At 36.7% G+C, this 20075-nt stretch overlaps 1 protein-coding gene across 9 annotated transcripts in view; it reads right to left on the bottom strand.

Annotated features, from left to right (window-relative positions):
- The window catches only part of EPHA6 (EPH receptor A6), a 1017309-nt gene that overhangs the window by 531109 nt on the left and 466125 nt on the right, over nucleotides 1–20075 (bottom strand). The gene's annotated exons all lie outside the window — the stretch shown is intronic.

Genomic DNA, 20075 nt, shown 5'->3' with positions numbered 1-20075 from the left:
GGGCTTACTCCCAAACTACACATATGTGGATCTGCCTCTTTTCTATACAATTCTATTTTACATAACAGAGACTAAAGAAATGAACTAAAATATCAATACTCAGGTATCAGAACAGCAATGAGATTTTAAAATTTACTTAAAGAAGATGACACCAACCTAGAAACCACATGCTGTTTCATTTTTCTATTATATTTAGATAATATGTTAAACATGTTAAATAAATGTATATTTTATATACCTCACATGTACATACATACTGTCAAACATGCATGTAAGCTACAATGAACAAATATAAAGTGAATAATTGATTTTAGTTTTATCTTCCACCATCTTTTTTCATTTATAGATCCATAATTTGTATGATAAGCATGGGCCGGCGCCACGGCTCAATAGGCTAATCCTCCACCTAGCGGCGCCGGCACACCGGGTTCTAGTCCCGGTCGGGGCGCCAGATTCTGTCCCGGTTGCCCCTCTTCCAGGCCAGCTCTCTGCTGTGGCCAGGCAGTGCAGTGGAGGACGGCCCAAGTGCTTGGGCCCTGCACCCCATGGGAGACCAGGAGAAGCACCTGGCTCCTGCCTTCAGATGAGCTCGGTGCGCTAGCCGCGGCGGCCATTGGAGGGTGAAGCAACGGCAAAAAGAAGACCTTTCTCTCTGTCTCTCTCTCTCACTATATACTCTGCCTGTCAAAAAAAAATGATAAACATGATTTGAAAATGGCACATAAAGATATACACAAAAGTCAAGAATAAGGAATTATTTGAAAAATAATGTAAGAAGTACTTCAGTAATCTGAGCCTAGTGACAAGCTAAGTTAAAATTATAAAGCTGTTTCTAGTGTGAGAATATGGAAAGTTTTTCTATTCTGGAATTTAATATAAAGTATAGCAAGAAAAAGTTTATCAACAGCTTTTATGATTTGGCCCCACTTTATTTTTATTACCATTTTGAATATAATCATGTAATAATACTGGCACAACAACTAACTCTATTGGTTCTATAAATACAGATTAGTCTTTATGTGTTCCAGTATCTGTCTTCCAACATGATTTCTTTCTTTTAATCTGGTCTTCTCAGGTATATTTTAATCAACCATGCTTAAGCCTACATTTATATTACTTCCTCCATATTTAACATAACATTGCTTTTAAAAAGTGTACTTGGTAAATCTATCATCATGTCCCAAGTAACCTGAAATAAGATAGTATTAAACTTTCAATCCCTAAACAATGATTCTTATTCCTATTCTATTTTTTCTACACAACTAGTAATTATTGCTTCTCAATTCTTCTTTCAATATGCCTTTCCTGCATTCTCCTTAATCAAAACTGAATTTACTTTTATGAATAAAAAATTCTCAAAGAAAAAAGACTCAATGAATCCCTGTAAGATATATTCATAATTGTAGCTACAGAAATGCTGTTTATCATTATTGAGCATTCAAAATCAGCCACACATTGTGCTAAACATTACATACAGTTTTTTTCTCATAAAATGAACTACAAAGAATAATACAAAAAGTGGTCTTTGAAACTAGATGACATGGGTTTGAGTTCTCTCTTTTATTAGCAGTCACCTTAGGCAACTTCTTTTTTTCTTATATCAATTATTCTTATCTTTAAATCAGGTGCTATGGACTGAATGCTTGTCTCCCCTCAAAATTCATATGTTAAAACATAAAATCACCAAGGTAATAGTATTTGCAGGTAGAGACTTTAAGAGGTAAGTAGGTCCTGGGGATAGAGCCATTGCGAATGGAATTTGTGCCCTTTTAAGGAGATGTAGAGAACAGAACTCTGTTTTGTTACATGTGAGGATACTGAGAAGATGGCCATCTGTAATCTAGGAAAAGTACCTAACCACAGACCACCAGATTGCTGGAGACTTCATCTTGGAATTCCAGCCTCCAGGACTGTGAGAAATATATTTCTGTAGTTTAAGACACTCAGTTTGTGGCAATTTGTTAGAGTAAACTCAAATATTGTTAGGAAGATGTATCAATGATCCAAAGAGTGTGTAACGTTTTACTATTTATGTGACATAGCTGAAGCTAAGGGATATAAAGTGACATGCTGTGCTAGACTCTGTTTTCAAAAAATGGCTTCAATGATACTTTGAAACCACATGGTCTTCAGACAACGTCGGATAGACACTTTTCACAAAGAGGTTAGTTCTGTGTTCACTCCTCTCCAATCTGGTGTGCTTAAGACTGTAATAGAAGTGATACTATGTGACTTCCTAGGCTAGTTCATAAAAGGTGACAGAGCTTCCTTCTGTGTCTTTGGGGTGCTTACTTTTTTTTCTTTTCCCCAAAGAAACCTTTTACTTAAGGAATAGAAACTTCATGAATTTCATAAATAAATTTTAGGAATATAGTGATTTTTCTCACCACACCCACCCTCCCACTCACACTCCTACCACTCGTCCTCTACCTTCTCCCATTCCCAGTCCCATTCTCCACTAAGATCCATTTTCAATTAACTTTATACACAAAAGAGCAATTCTATACTAAGAGTTGAATGATTTGTACACTCACCACAATATCTGTTCCTAAACAGCTGAGCAAAGTCATTGCATCTTTAAGTTATTTTCACATTTTTTTTTAGCGATTAATATAAAGAAACATCCAAGAATGATACATCTTTTGGAAACACTTAGACATAATTATAATACAACTCTGAGGACAGAGATCCTACATGAGAAGTTAGTGCACATTGACTCCAATCAATAATTTAACAATTAACACTCTTAAGTATCACATCAGTGATCATCCCAAACTCTTGACCTGAAATGCTCTCGTGGGCTTTTCAGCCAGACCAGAATGCCCTAAGGTCTGATCCTGAGGTCAGAGTGTTGCTTAAAGTGATTGATATTCTATGAGTATGCTGTGTGAACTTCTTCCCATGTTGGAGGATTCACTCCTTTTTAATTTATCAATTATTATTAATAGACAATTAATCCTACCTATATGATCACTTTAACACTTAAGATGGTATTTTTACCACTCAGCTTAAGGGGATTTGGGGTCATGGCAAGTTTTTAAACTGTACCCTTAGAAGTCTGTGGGAATGTATGCAGAACTATACAGCTTTACAAACTTCATACAGTTCATAATTACAACTTCAGGAACATGGTGCTTCTTGCCACTGTGCCCAGCCTCGCACCCATACTCCCACCCCTCTTCCTCCTCCTTCTCTTATTCCCACTCTTATTTTTTACTGAAATCTATTTTTAATTGACTTTATACACATATGTTTAACTCTATGTTAACTAAAGAGTTCAACAAATAGTATGTAAAAAGAAAAACAAAACAAAAACAAACAAACAAAAAACCCTGTTCCTCAACAGCCAAGATAAGTGCTGTTTAAGTCATTGCTTCTCAAAGTGTCAATTTCACCTCTACAGATTGCCGTTTAGGTGCTCTATTAGTTCTCACAGGTCAGGGAGAACATATGGTATTTTTGTCCCTTTGGTACTGGTTTACTTCACTAAGTATGATGTTTTCCAGATTCACTGATTTTGCTGCAAATGACTGGATTTCATTTTTTTAACTGCTGTGTAGTATTCCATGTGTACATATCCCATAATTTCTTTATCCAGTCTTTAGCTGATGGGCATTTGGATTGATTCCATGTCTTAGCTATTGTGAATTGAGCTGCAATAAACATAGGGGTGCAGATAACTCTTATGCTGATTTCATTTTCCATGGATAAATTCCCAAGAGTGGGATGGCTGGGTCATGTGGTAGGTCCATATTCAGATTTCTGAGGTGTCTCCATACTGTCTTCCACAGTGGCTGTACCAGTTTACATTCTCACCAACAGTAGATTAGGGTACCTTTTTCCCAACATCCTTGCCAGCAATTGCTGTTTGTTGATTTCTGTATGAAAGCCGTTCTAACTAGGGTGAGGTAAACTACATTGTGGTTTTGATTTGCATTTTCCTAGTTATGGAATGCTTACTTTTAAAAACTTGCCATCATCATGCTCGGGCTGACTTGCCCCAATTGGTAGAGTTGGAAACATACCAGGGGATTCCAATTCAATCCCATCAAGGTGGCATGTGCCAATGCCATCTCACTACTGCAAGTGATCAATTTCAGTTCACAATTGATCATAATGAAAGGACTAAGAGTCAAAGGGAGCACATAAACAAGTCTAGTATCTGCTAACACTAACCGATAGAATAAATAAAGGGGAGAGTGATCCAACATGGGAAGTGAGATACTCAGCAGACTCATAGAATGGCGGATGTCCTAAATAGCACTCTGGCCTCAGAATCAGCCCTAAAGGCACTCGGATCTGGCTGAAAAGCCCATGAGAGTATTTCAGGCATGGAAAGCCAAGACACTCTGGCAAAAAGATCTCTGTGAGTGAGATCCCAGTGGAAAGAACAGGTCTTCAAAGAGGGAGGTGCCTTTCTCTGAAGGGAGGAGAGAACCTCCACTTTGACTATGACCGTGTCTAAACAAGATAAGAGTCGGAGAACTCAAGGGGCTTCCATAGCCTTGGAAACTCATGACTGGTGCATAGGGAGATTACTGATGCCATAAACAGGAGTGTCAATTTGTAAAGTCAACAACAGGAGTCACTGTGCACTTACTCCTCATGTAGGATCTCTGTCCTTAATGTGCTGTACACTGAGGCTTAATGCTATAACGAGTACTCAAACAGTATATTTCACTTTGTGTTTCTATGGGGGTGCAAACGATTGAAATCTTTACTTAATGTACACTAAACTGATCTTCTGTAAAAAAAAAAAAAAAAAAAAAAGAAATTATCAATTCCCAACTTGACTCTCACTGGGATTAAACATGACAATAGGTCTGATCTGATTTCATCATCATTTAAAAAAAAATCATCTATTATTTTTCACTTTATGTTTCTGTGTGGGAGCAAACTGTTGAAATCCTTACTTAAGGTATACTAAGCTGATCTTCTGTATATTAAGATAATCGAAAATGAATCTTGATGTGAATGGAAGGGGAGAGGGAGTGGGAAAGGGGAGGGTTGTGGGTGGGAGGGACGGTATGGGGGGGGAAGCCATTGTAACCCATGAGTCGTACTTTGGAAATTTATATTCATTAAATAAAAGATAAAAAAAAAAAGAAACTGATTTAAACTTGGAAGCAAAAAAAAAAAAAAAAAAAAACTTGCCATCATATCCACTAGCCATCATATCAGCATGAAGGTCAAGCAATTGTGGAGAGGCTCATGTGAAGAACATGGGTTCCTGGCCCACAACACCAGCTGAATTCCCAGTTAACAGCCAGCACCAATTTGCCAGCCATTGAGTGAACCATGTGGAGTGTTTATTGTCCAGTGCCTAGTCCAGCCACTCTTCACTGATGCTGCATAGAGCAGAGATGAGCTATCTTTGCAGAATACTGCTGAAACTACAGATTCATGAGCAAAATAAGTGACTGCTCTTATTTTAAGTCACTATGCTTTGAAGTGTTTTCTTTTACAGCATTGGGCAACTGAACACTTGTTCAAAGTCACAGGTATTCAATAGTTAAGGCCTATGTACAATTTAATTCATAAACTGAGTTCTCATCAAAGAGTACATTAGTTACCTATTGTGTCTGGAAAAGTATGCTTATTTTGTAATCTAGGATAGGAATGGAATGAACTATAGCTTTTAAATTTTAACTCATGACAGTATATGGCTTTTAAATATTATTATAAAAACATGCTTCTGTGAGATTTAATTATCATATATGATTTTCATATCTTAAAAATTATGATTTAATTATTTGCAGGCAGAGAGAGAGGGAGAGCTGGAGAGAGATATATAATATGCTTCCATCCATTGGTTCACTCTCTAAACTCCTGCAATGCTTGGCACTGGGCCAGGTTGAAGCCAGGAACTGAGCATGTAATCCAGGCCTCCTACATTGTTAGCAGAGATTCAACTACCTGCTGCCTGCCAGAGTGTGTGTTAGCAAGAAGCTTGAATTCAGAGCAGAACTGAGACTCCAACCCAGGCATTTCTATACGGGGTACAGATGTTCCAACCAGCATTTTAAGCCCCATGCCAAATGGCTGCTCCTAACTAATGGTTCTATTAGCCACATACATTTTTTTCAATCTGACAATTGGGAATGTCCCTCTGACATGTATTTGTGACATTTCTGTAGTTGAATAGTGCAGAGAACTAAGGTAAAACTTACTGAATTACACATTACAATATTCTTACTGAACAGGATCCTACACTTTCTTTTTTATAGAGTAATATTAAGCATATTGGTAATCAATATAATAATAATTTATTATCCACAACAAATTGGTGTTTTACACTTATTATTCAATTTAAGTTCTTACAAAATCCCAATAATGCTGATTATATTATCCTCATTTCACATACCAGGGGATGATAAAAGGCTCTAACAGTTTCTCAAGATCACAGAGATGATATTTGAGCAAGCCAGGTCTCTACTTCTTTAGCTCAATTTTTTCTTGAGAAAATACCTTGTCATTATAAGAGTATTCTTACATTCAATGTTCTTATTAGTCAAAGCTACATGATAATATTATAGAAAAAAAACTTAGTGAAGAAGATATTAAAATATCACATATTTACATATTTTTAAATATTTATTTAAAAGCCACAGTTACAGTGAGAGATGGAGAGATAGAGGGAGGGAGGGAAGGATGGACTAAGGGAGGGAGGGAGAGAGAGAGAGAGGGAGAGAGAGAGAGAGTGTGTGTGTGTCAGAGAGAGAATAGGCCCAATCTGGGATACAGGGGTTACATATGGGTTTCCTGCATGGGTGGTAGAGGCCAAACATTCGGCCCATCTTCCACTGCTTTCCCTGGCCATTACCAAGGATTTGGATAGGAACTGGAGCAGCAGGGACACAAACCGGCACCCACAACATATGCTGGTGTCACAGTTGGTGGTTTTATCCATTTTGCCACAATGCTGGCACCCCCTGGCTTTAAAAAAAAAAAAAAGATTTATTTATTTGAAATAGTTACAGCAAGGAATTATCTGTGTTTCTTAAAAACTGTAAAGATAATGAATCCAATAAGACCTAAAACTTTATTACTTTTCCCTTTGTAAATATTTAGGTAATATATATTTGTATTTATCATACAATCATGAAATGATTACTTGTGTCATTGGTCGAAAATGAATGGATGATCACAATGAATGGTTCTGTCCTGAGTAATACTGTAATATACAGTATAGTGTAATAATACAGTAATACTACAGTGTTGAATTTTAAATATTTTGAATCTTACTTTGTATTAATTATTATAATTTTGTGTTGAATAATAACCAAGGGTATTGGTTTATATATATTTTATTAATATTTTAAGTAATTTGCCAAAACCTTGATCTAAATTTTTTGGCAAGGTTCTATAAATATTGAAGTTTATTTGAACAGTATCTTTTATCAAGTATAAGTAGTATACTTATATTGACCCAGCATGGTTTGGATATGATGGATTCTCATGGATCACAAGGGTGCATCCAAGGGTGAAATTCCGTATGCAGCAACAGCAGATGCTCAACGTACCAAACTCGCAACGCATTGCTTGGAGTAGTTCTATATGGCTGTATAACTAGAAACCAGGACAAGCAGGCTTAGCAGGTGTGCTTGATCAGAATGTGGTCACTTGATATGGATCACATCTAGTTCCACATGTATATATTTAGTCATTCTATAGATTAATGCTGTTGACCTGAGTCTGAATTTCCCAATGACTATTTTATACCCAAGCAGATCTATTATAAGCTGCTACTTGATAATAAAATGTTCACGGTAATCAGAAGTTCTTCTGTGAAATCAGCTATAGCATTTCAAGAACCTTTAGTAAGTATTTCTATTGGAAAACTTGGAACTACAGAGAAAATTTTCTGTTACAGCACTATAAATCCAACCCATTAATCAGAAACTGTACACATATAAAATTTTATGTAAATATTTTATACATGGTTCATTCATGAGTAAATATTTTAAAAACAGACATTGTTAGACTTTCTTTAACACCAAGCCCTCTGATTATTTTATACATCTGCCTATCAGATTGCCTTAAAATAGGACATACTCTGGACATTAAATAAAATAAGCTATTGGACAAAAACAACCTCACTGCCAACATACACCAACTTGCTTGTTTCTCTATTCCATTCCAACTGCAAATTGCACATGGCTCCATTATTCAGGTATTTGTTTTCAGTCGTCTGATTCCCTGAGTATCTCAACACCAGAACATGAGCACTTGTGACAAGAAACTCAGTATTAAAATTCTCATCCTTTAAGACAATGCTCAGCACATATAACATGTTCAATAAATACTTGCTGAATTAATAACTAAATAAATTAAGTAGCTTTTGGTATTCTCTTTCTTATAATGAAACTTTTTAAATATTTATTCAATATTACTAAATTATTTTCTGGTACAACTTCTTAAGTTAGCAAGAAACTTGCAAAAGATACCTTAGTCTATCATAGCATTTTTCTATATCCATTATCAAAACTATAATATTTGAGCACTGACAATTTACAAAGTTATTTGTATAAACTGTAACATACACTTTGATGTGGAAGTCTGCAATTTTAGAACTTTTGTCTCAAATTGTCACATTGATGAATATATTCAGCTCTTATGTTTGACTGCATATTTTAATTTGAAAGCACATGTAATTTACCTTTTTTGCACCTTTACAAACTGGGTAATTAATATAAATTTAACAGTGCTATCACAAGAACTCTTTAGCTAATACTGCATTTTAAAGTACAATCATCTTTGATTATTCTCAAGAGGAGTAAGTTTGGTAAATGTATAATTAACTGTAGTTATATTCATTCAGCATATAATAGAGAAGTAGGAGGCACAGGATGCATAATAAGTTGCTGACAAGGTAATTAGTATAAACCTCAAGTTATATAATATTAGACAATATGTGCTCTGTGTGATTAAATATCTTGTGAATGGTAATAAATGCCTAGAGTAGCAAGACGAAATTTAATAATATGGAGTGGAGTGGCTAAAAGTGGCTTTTCAGCATAAAGATGTAACATGTTAACTTTTACTGTGAAAAGTTATAATGGGTCAAAAAGATGTAGAAATTGAAGTTAGTTTCTGAAGTTCGTATATACAAAGAGGACAGCTACTTGGATAAAATGGAGAGCTGACAGTGGAAAGAAGGGATTTATAAGAAGTTAATGGGGATATGATTATCAAGAGTCTACTATGACAGGCTTTTAGGTTGTACCATAGAAGTAAGAGTGTAGGACTGTTTGCAGAACTATACACCTTTACAGTTATAGACTACCTCCTCCCTCTCTTATTCCCCCTCTCATTTTTTACTGGGATCTTTTCTCAATTGACTTTAGATACAAATGATTAACTCTACGTTACATAATTCAGCCAAGACTTGGAGCAGCACTCCTATGGGATGTTGGCATTGCAGGCAGTGGTTTAACCTGCTGCTCCACAATGCTAGGCCCTGAGGAATTTTTCATAAGATTTTATTTGTTTATTTAAAAGGCAGAGTTATGGAAGTACAGAGAGAGGGAGTGACAGAGATCTTCTATCCACTGCTTTAACATCCCAAATTGTTGTAGTGATGAGGGCTGGGCTGGGCTGAAACCTGGAGACAAGAGAATCTTCCAGGTCTCTCACCTGGGTACAGGCACCCAACACTTGGGTCATCTTCTGCAGCACTCCCAGGCACATTAGCAGAGATCTGGATGGGAAGTAGGGCAGCCACGACTCTAACTGGCACCTACAAGGCATGCTGGCATTGCAGATGGCAGCTTAACACAGTATGCCATAATACCAGTCCTGAGGAATTGTTTTTAAAATAATCTTTAACTAGACTGAGGACAAAATATAAGATAAGCTTTCAATAACATTTAAACAAGTTATTAAATATATTTAATATTATAATTATGTTGCCCATAACATTATGGATAAATTTTGATGTAAAAATCCTACATTCAAATCCTGTTGACTGAAAACATATGTGTAAGGCATATTAACCCCTGAAATTTGAATCTACTATTCTATAAAATGGGGATGAGATTAATATCTGCCTCTTGAAATAATGCATTATATAATTTATGTTATGTGTTTACCATGCTGCCTATGTCACTGTAACTCTTGGATAAAAGGTAACTCTCTCAGTTTTAAGGTCAGTAAGTCTACAAAATTTACAATGTCTCAAATAAGCATGTAGCACAGTCGTTAAGACACTGGGGAGCTAGAATTGTGGCATAGCAGGTAAAAGACTGCCTGCAATGCCTATATCCCATATGGGCACTGGTTTGTATCCTGGCTGCTCCACTTCTAATCCAGCTCCCTCCTAATGCCCTGAGCAAAGCAAAGCAAGATGACCCAAATGTTTGGGTTCTTGCCACTTCTGTGGGAGACCTGCATGAAGCCCTTGGTTCTTGGCTTCAGCAGGCCAGCAGTGGCCATTTGGAGATCTGGGAAGTAAACCAGTGGATCGAAGATCGCTCTTTTCTTGCTGTCTCTCCCTCTTTCTCTGTAACTCTGGTTTTCAAAAAAAAATATTAAAAAAAGACATTGACTGGAAAACCTCATTCATGTCGGAGTGCCTGAGTTCCTGTCTTGACTCCCCTTCTTATTCTAGCATTTGGCTGTTGCACAACCTGGGAAGCTTCAGGTGATGGCTCACATACTTGGGTCCCTGACACTCATGTTGGAGACCCAAACTGAGTTCCTGGCTCCTGGCTTCAGCTTGGCTCAACCCATGTATTGCAAGTATTTGGAGATTCAATTAGTGGATGGGAGATCTCTTCTCTCCCTTAAAAAAACAAAATTACAAGCCCCCCCCAAAAAAATTGCTGTACTGATCAATCAACCAAATAACCCATCATGCAATATCATAAATTAACTTTCATTTTCCAATAAACAGAAGTAAAATACATAGTTTAACCTGTAATCATATTTGATAAAAATATTTTATGTACTCAAAAAATCTTATAGCACATCAGAATTTAATCAACTTACACTTTAAGATTTTTGATATCTGATTTTAACCAAGTATTCATACTCAGTATTTTTATATCTTACATTTTCCTATGGTAAGTCTACCAAAGGAAATCAAACCAAAACAATAGATTATGTTTTCTTTGTAGAAAAGGTAATATGCAAGAGAGAAGCCGTTCCACATCTTCCAATTTAGTGACATAAAAGTTCTTTTAAAAGATGAGTGACAATCAGACTTGCCCCAAATGGTAGAGTTAGAAACGTGCCAGGGGATTCCAATTCAATCCCATCAAGGTGGCATGTACCAATGCCATCTCACTTGTCCAAGTGATCAATATCAGTTCACAATTGATCATAATTATAGGACTAAGAGTCAAAGGGATCACATAAACAAGACTAGTGTCTGCAAATACTAACTGATAGAATAAAAAAGGGAGAGAATGATCCAACATGGGAAGTGGGATGCACAGCAGACTCACAGAAGGGCAGATGTCCTAAACATCACTCTGGCCTCAGAATCAGCCCTTAAGGCACGCGGATCCAGCTGAAAAGGCCATGAGAGTATTTCAGGCATGGAAAGCCAAGACACTCTGGCAAAAAAAAAATAAATAAATAAATAAATAAATAATGACCTAAATGAAAGATCTCTGTGAGTGAGATTCCAGTGGAAAGAACAGGTCATCAAAGAAGGAGGTACCTTTCTCTGAAGGGAGGAGAGAACTTCCACTTTGACTATGACCTTGTCTAAATATGATCAGAGTTGGCGAACTCAAAAGGCCTCCATAGCCTTGGCAACTCATGACAAGAGCCTAGGGTGATTACTGACACCATAAACAAGAGTGTCAATTGTTAAGTCAACAACAGGAGTCACTGTGCACTTACTCCTCATGTAGGATCTCTGTCCTTAATGTGTTTTCCAATGTGAATTAATGCTATAACTAGTACTCAAACAGTATTTTTCACTTTGTGTTTCTATGTGGGTGCAAACTGTTGAAACCTTTACTTAATCTATACTAAATTGATCTTCTGTATATAAAGATAATTGAAAATAAATCTTGATGTGAATGGAAGGGGAGAGGGAGAGGGGAGGGTTGCAGGTGGGAGGGAAGTTATGGGAGGGGGGGAGGCAATTGTAATCCATAAGCTGTACGTTGAAAATTTATATTCATTAAATAAAAGTTAAAAAATTTTAAAAAAAGATGAGCAAATTTAATTTTGCAGTAAACTAATCTATTCATTGAAGTCCAAAATATTAGCAGTTACATACACAGAATTACACATTTTTGTGTACTTTAATGAAACACCTAAGCCTGGTAGATAGATCTAAAACATAGCCACATATTATAAAAATCATTCTAATCAACTGAGCTTAAACATAAGTAGGCAAAAAACCAGTAGTAAGGGAAGCAATTTGAAGCCCATTCTAGTAGATTCACTCAAGGAACCTGTACTGCCTGCTGAATTCATTCATTCAACTCTGCTGAGTGCATTAAAAAGTCATTGATTTACAACTTCTCCTTTCCTTTAATCCTTAATTTCTTTCTATGGATTTTAGTATTTTTGTATTTTCCTAAAGTTGATGGAGAGAAATTTATCATAAAAATCCAGAAACCGCTTTCGTATATTAAATTCTCACAGAAATAACATAACCATTCTTTTATCAACCTCAGATATAATATAATTAGGGTTACAGACTCAACAGCCAGACACCTTGCATTCAAATCTTGAATCATCTACTTACTACATTTGTGAACCTTCTTTGTTACTTTTGTGTGTCACCTTTTCTGGTCTGTGAAATGAGTGTAAGATGGTATTTATCTTACAGAAGGGTGTTAAGAACTAATTAGGGGGGGCCAGCACTGTGGCATAGCAGGTATAGCCGCCAATAGAAGTGCTGACATCCCATATGGGCGCTGGTTCGACTCCTGGCTGCTCCACTTCAGATCAAGCTCTCCTCTATGGCCTGGGAAAGCAGTAGAAGATGACCCAAGTCCTTGGGCCCTGTTCACAGATGGAGACCCAGAAGAAGCTCCTGGCTCCTGGTTCGGTTCTGTGCAGCTCTGGCTGCTACGGCCATCTGGGGAGTGAACCAGCAGAAGGAAGACACCTCTCTCTCTCTCTCTCTCTCTCTCTGCCTTTCCTCTCTGCAACTCTGCCTTTCAAATAAATAAGTAAATATTAAAAAAAAAATACTTTTAAAGCAATTAGGGCCTAGTATATAGTAAATGCTACTTAATGATTCATGTATGTATGATTTTATGAAACCATGTAAAGATATTTATAATTATCCTAGTAGATAGGAAATTAATTACTATTTGGGGATAAATATGCCAATAAATAGGTTATATATTTAATAATTTAACTATTCCTTAAGTAGAAAGATACTTCAAAAAGTTCCTGAAAATGGAATTAAAAGACAAGTTTGCATTAGTGCAAAATTTTGCCTGAAATCCATGCACAGTGGTTTTCATAATATACAGTTTCTAAGAACTTACTGAAGACTCTTAATGGAACAGTATTGCCTAGCATATGGATATAATTTACTATTCAAATCTCTTGACTTTTGCAAGTTTAAAAGTATTATCATTTAGTGAACAAAAACATTTAAAACTTATAGTTGTAAAAGATTTTACCACATATTTCTAAATCTTCATTTTTCCAAAGCAAATGACCATGAGGAATTAAAAAATTTTAAGTTAATAGTGACTATAGAGATGATCAACTTTCAGATAACTCATCCTTTGCAAATGTGGAGAATGAACTTTGAGGAGAATGAACTTTAAAAAGATTAAGTTCATTCTCCTCAGAATTACTCTTGAGTTAATTGCAATCCTGGATTCAGGACTCAAGATTCCTGTTTCCCTAGGGATGACATTTGTTTGTTTTTATCCAACAAACCACAACCCTTTCATGGATCTATATTCCTTAACCATTTCTTTAGCTGTTCTAGACTTTTCTTTGATCTCTTCCTTCGTCTTTGAAGTATCATCCTCAGAACCATGTATAATTTTTTTGGAAGCAGAGATACTATGGTTTTGTAGAAAACAGGATACGGCACTTTGTGTTGAAGCAACTTTTCCACCCTTATAAACAATTTGTATTAACATGAAAAAGACTTTATGTAACCTCCTATTTTAAGGTCCATCAGGCAAATATCTAATGTGAGTTCCTGTAGCTTTCACTTCAAAACAGATGTTAAATCTGCCCCTTTGTCTCCATCCCCACCACTAACATAGAAGCCCTATTTCCTGCAGGAATTATTCTAATGACTTTTTTCTACCTTCACACCCATTACTTTGCCACATGGTTTTGATATGGCAGTGCTTTTTCAAAAGATTTATACATAAATATGTATGTCTCTCTCTCTCTATATATATGTATATATACATATGTATATATATATTTACTTATTGGAAAGGCAGAGTGACAGAGAGGAGAGGCACATACACATACAACACACGGAAGTGGGAGGTGGGAGAAAATGACAGAGGGACACGGGGAGAGAGAGAGAGAGGGAGAAAGAGAGGGAATCCATCATCTACTGGTTCACTCCCCTAATGCTCACAATGGCTAGGACTGGGCTAGGCTGAAATGAAGTCTGGATCTCCATCTAGGTCTTCTACATGGGTATCAGGGACGCAAGTGCTTAGTCCATCAACTGCTGCCTTCCAAGGCACATCAAGCTGGAAGTTGGATCAGCAGCAGACTGATTTGGAATACAAGTATCCCAAACACCAAAATAACCCACTGGGGCACAATGCCCCTCCCAAAGTGTTTTTTTTTTTTTTTCAAAATATTTAAGTGAGCATTTAGGGGTACACACTCGAAAGGATGGTCTAGAGTCTAAAGTAGTCTAAAGTCTACTTTAGTGTTTAAATCCTCTAATTACTAGCATTATATTAAGAATAACATCTTAACTTCTTACATGGCCTACACAGGAGCTGCGCAAGATCTAGCTTCTGCCTACTGCTCCAAATCATCTCTTCCACACTCATCTCACTCCTGCTTCTTCTGGAATACACTAAAGATAAGCAAAAAAGTTAATGGAGAGTGAGTTTCATTAAAATAAAAAGTGCACAGAATTTAAAAAATGTCTATATAAAAATAAGCTTATTTTTAAATTCTACTTTCCATGAACTTTTTGAAGTACCCTGTATTTTTGTCTTAGGCCTGATGCTCTAACCAGGCTCTCACTTCATATCACATGTACTTATTTTCTGTGTTATATTATTACAATATCAATTTACTTTGTCCTCTCATTTTACTTTCTAACACTATTTTTCAGACCAGGAAATATCAGTTTTCTTTATGATTTTTTCATAGTGCCTAGAACTGTATAGAAATTTGTTCAATAAGTATCTGCTGAGTTAGTGAGTATGAATCTTATGGTTCACATAGGTTCAATTATCTTCTAGCTTCATTGTTAGTGAGTTGCTATTACTATTCACTGGAGAAAACATATATCTTAATATTCTTCCTCCAGGATATCCTCAGGATGCACTACCAGAGCTTGGAAGTAAAATTTCTTTAGAGTGTTGTCAATCAATTTCACAATTCCCTCTTACTTCTACTATAGACATCATGTTTGTTATCAGAGAAAGAACTACTTTTTTTGAGATCATAAAAGAATTTCTGGCATGAAGAGTATATATTAGAGTTCTGTGGAGCAACATTGATTTATGTCTCTAATCTTTCAGTAATTTACCTTACTGCATAAAGTTCCATTCTCTCCATTACTCTTTCATCAAAAGGCTTCTTTTGTGACATGGAACCCCAGATGGAAAAACAACATAATCAGCATGTTTGGTTCTATGTATACCCATTAGAGTGCCTAGTTAGAGCACTTTGCCGATGATGAGCAATCAAAAATTATGAGCTAGTGATGAAGTTTCTGGTCCTTATGTGCCCATGTGCCGGTGAGGAATTTATGTCTTCACTGAGCATTGGGAAATGTAAGTCCTAGGTATTGCTATCTATAACAGCACTTTCTTAATTAAGGTTGGAAGCCAGATTTAGCTTTCCTCAATATTCATTATTGTATTACTGAAGAGAATACTGAGGCAATGCATTGTGATAAAAGATGAAAGCAGTTTAATTAAAATATCCTTGTATTATATAAAAATGATATAATTGTATTCCTTTAAGTTGAATAACTGGTTACTAAATGATTGAAAAAACATATTTCCTTTCTGGGGTCTTCCTTTAAGTATATTTTCTAATTAATAATAATATTTTATAGACATTTATTTATAAATAAACAATGGTCATACGTTTAATTTTCTCTGAGAGATAAATTCACATGAATCAGGTAGTTTTTATAAACTATTTACAAGCTAAATGCACTCCAATTAAGAATTAAAATTTATGAAAACTATTAATAGATTTTAGGCTTCTGGCAACCTTCAATATTACATATTAACTGCGGTTGTGAAAAAGAACCAAAATTTTTTTAATGTATTTATTGACTTGAAAACCAGAGTTACAGAGAAGGAGAAAGAGAGAAAGAGAGAAAGAGAGAAAGAGAGAAAGAGAGAGAGAGAGAAAGAGAGAGAGAGAGAGAGAGAATCTTCTCTCCACTGGCAGGAGCCAGGAGCTTCATCCAGGTCTCCTATGTGGATGCAGCGGCTCAAGGACTTGGGTTACCCTCCATTACTTTCCCAGGCACATTAGCAGGGAGCTGGATGGCAGGTGGAGCAGCTGGGACTTGAACTGGGGCCCACATGTGATGCCAGCACTGTAGACAGCAGCCTAACCCGCTGTGCCACAGTGTCTGCCCCAAGAACCAAAATTGTTAATAAATTATTTAAAATTAAAAAACAAATAGAAACAATGCTACTCAAAAGACTCTCAAGACAACTTTTCAGTTTGTCATTGTTATAGATGTGTTTAATGAGTAAACTGCCTCAGTGATTTAAGATACTTCAGAGCAATTGACAATGTTTACTGCTTGATAATTGATTTGAGGAAATCAAATTTTCATTTACTGAATTTTTAAAAATATATTGTGATATGTTAGACAACATACTCATCTTGAAATGCAATACAATTGTCCAACTGATAAATTAGCTTTTGCCTTGCATGGTTACTGTAAGATAAATAAAATTCATAAATTGAGCAATTAGATATGTTTTCCTCTATTTCCTAAGATGTAGTTTGCTTATAATTCAGGTATAATTTCTGAACTAAAGTACCTTGGGCTTTGTGCCAAATGTTTACAACTTAAACCAGCTATTTTACTTAAGCTTAATTAAAAAATAAACTGCATCAGACTTCACATCTGCCCTTTCTCTGCCTCCAGCAAGCAATCAAAGCTACACCCACACTGGCCTTGTACTAGATATTTATGAAGACATGCACATTCACTACTGGATAGGCTTCCAAAATGCAGAGGGTATGTCATGCTCATCTTTACATTTTCTTATACTTAATATAGGGCCTCCTACATGGTTTGCTGAGCACTGTTTAGCTTTCAGTAAATATCTATCGGATTAAATTAAATGAGAGGACTAAGAAATTACACTAAGCATCTGGGTAATGGAGACTGTCAGTCAAGGTGTAACTAAGCAGCACAAGTAAAATGCTGAGTCTGCATGCCTGTACTGCTGGAGGGAACAAAGGCACAGAGGCTGCCAGACTGAAAGTACAGAAACATACAATTTACTGCTCACTTAATATGTATCAAGCATGCAATGAAAAATCATATATGTACTATTTCATTTCAATCAATCAGCAAATTTATAAGGCAGAGAGGATTTTTCTCATTATAATATACATAAAAAGCCTGAGGCAATATGGTGTGATGGTTAAGAAACACATCTTGGATTCTGTTTTCAGACTTGAGTTTGATTTCTGGTTTTGCCAATTAAGAACTCCCTGTAGCACTGACCCAAGAAGAAGTGTGTGGGGCAATTGAACAATATTTCTCAAAATGTAAAATGCATTGTTCTTTCATATTACTGTCAAACTTCTCTTATTCCTCTTATAATTCTGTGAGTGTTGGCATTTAATATCATTTAGAACCTCGTGTCAGAATTCCTCATAACTTCTTGTCAATTCTGCAAATCAATGTGCTCACTCTAAATTGCCTTTTTATTTCCCAAACATGCTCTGCACTCCAAGCCTTAACAAATGCTCATGTTCCAGGGCACATGAGATTCATCTGAGGAACTTTTGAAACTACTGAAACCATGATTATATCACATGATTACACTATAGGTCCAGAATGAAATCAAAATTTCTGGAAGAGGTGGATGTGGCTTCCCAATAATCCTGGGTTATTTTTTTTTAATACATGATTTATTTATTAGTTTGAAAGTCACAGTTCCAGAAAAGGAGAGCCAGAGGCAGAGAGTGAAAGAGAAAGAGAGAAAGAAAGAATGAGAGAGAGAGAGAGAGAGAGAGAGAGATCCATCATCTATCCCCTGGTTCATTTCCCAAATAGCTGCAATAGGGACCAGGGCTGTGCCAACCAAAGATCTTCTTCCATGGGTGTAGGGGCCATATTCTACTGTTTCCCCAGGGACATTAACAGGAGCTGGATCGGAAGTGGAGTAGCTGGGACTTGAACCCATCCTATAGGAATGCCGTCACTGCAGGCAGAGGCTTAACCTTGAACACCACACTGTTGGTCCCAATCCAGAGTTATTCTAATATACAGCCAGCGATAAGAAGTACCATGTCATTTCATGCATGTTCCAAAGAAGTTTATTCTCACAATTATGCATGAAATGAAGAAAAATAATACTCCGATAATTGCTTAATTTCCTTCTGTTATTCCCCATTCTATAAAAAGGCACCGATAGTTGTAGCTGGGGCTAGCTAAAGTTTAATAACATTATTCAAAAGAAAATTCATTATTATATTATTCTTTTCAGACAAGACACATGTTACTGGCTATGGTGGAAGAGAATCTAAGAGAACTCTTTCTTTTTGTCTCATATGTGCGTGTGCCAACTACACTGATACCCTCAAGGCTCTGCATGGTATGCTTGGGCAGTGCACTCAGGTCAACTGCAATTAAGCAAACTCATTCAGTGAGCCTATACTTGCTTCCTCAATGCAGAAGACAGTGAGCTCTGAGAGCAGGCTGAGTAATGCCAGATTCTTCTGAACGCACCAGGTATGCCAAGACCCCTCCCTGTTTGTTTATTTGATGAAGGCCCCAACCTGTACCTAACCAAAGAGACTGATAACCAGGGAGAGACTCTGTTTTGCTCTGGGCCATGCATGGGAACCCTATTTGCCATCTCTGTCTCTCTCCTGACGGGCAACTCTATGGGCCACTCATGATAGATGCCTCTCACACTAATATGTGCATTTACCTTCACTCTCAATTTTAAATAAATTCTGTTTTCACTTATACATTATATGTAGGCCTCTGCTTTGAATTCTTTTCTGTGAGGGCCAACTTGTAGTAAAGATTGGGATACGTAGCCCATACCAGTAAGACTGAAAGGGCATCTGCTACAAGAATAATGTTTCTGTGGCTGGTGTTGTGACATAGCAGGTAAAGCTGCCTCCTGCAATGCTGGCTTTGCAAATTGGCACCGGTTCATGTTCTGGCTGCTCCAATACCAATCCAGCTCCTTGCTAATAATGGTCTGTGAAAAGAATTGGAAGATGGCCCAAATGCCTGGGTCCCTGCCACTCATGTGGGAGACCCAGAAGAACTTCCTGGTTCCTGGTTCCTGGCTTAAGCTTGACCCAGATCTGTTTTTGGCAGTCATTTGGGGAATAATCTAGTGGATGAAGATCTTTCTTTCTCTCTCTAATAAATAATCTTTTTTTTTAAGGATATTGTTTCTTTCAGGATTGTAGGATGCCCTCACTTAGACTCTATAGAAGTGTAGACTTCCCAAATGCCCATAGGCTGTCTGTCTTGACCTTGCCTACTGACTCTCTCAAGTATCTCAGGTTTACAGTTTGCTTTTACCAGTTTAGGAGTGATTCTGATACTTCCACTCAGGGGTAAGAGGAGCCTCCTCCACTTCACACACCATCTCATCAACAGTGAAAAATCTCAGTCACAGCATGAACCCTGAACTCTAAGAATAGCATATGTGGGCGGCGCCGCAGCTCACTAGGCTAATCCTCCACCTTGCGGCGCC

The sequence above is a fragment of the Oryctolagus cuniculus genome, chromosome 4, assembly GCF_964237555.1.
Source record: "Oryctolagus cuniculus chromosome 4, mOryCun1.1, whole genome shotgun sequence".
NCBI lineage: Eukaryota > Metazoa > Chordata > Mammalia > Lagomorpha > Leporidae > Oryctolagus > Oryctolagus cuniculus.
The sequence above is the reverse complement of the archived record's forward strand: the minus strand, read 5'-3'. Positions and strand labels throughout refer to the sequence as shown.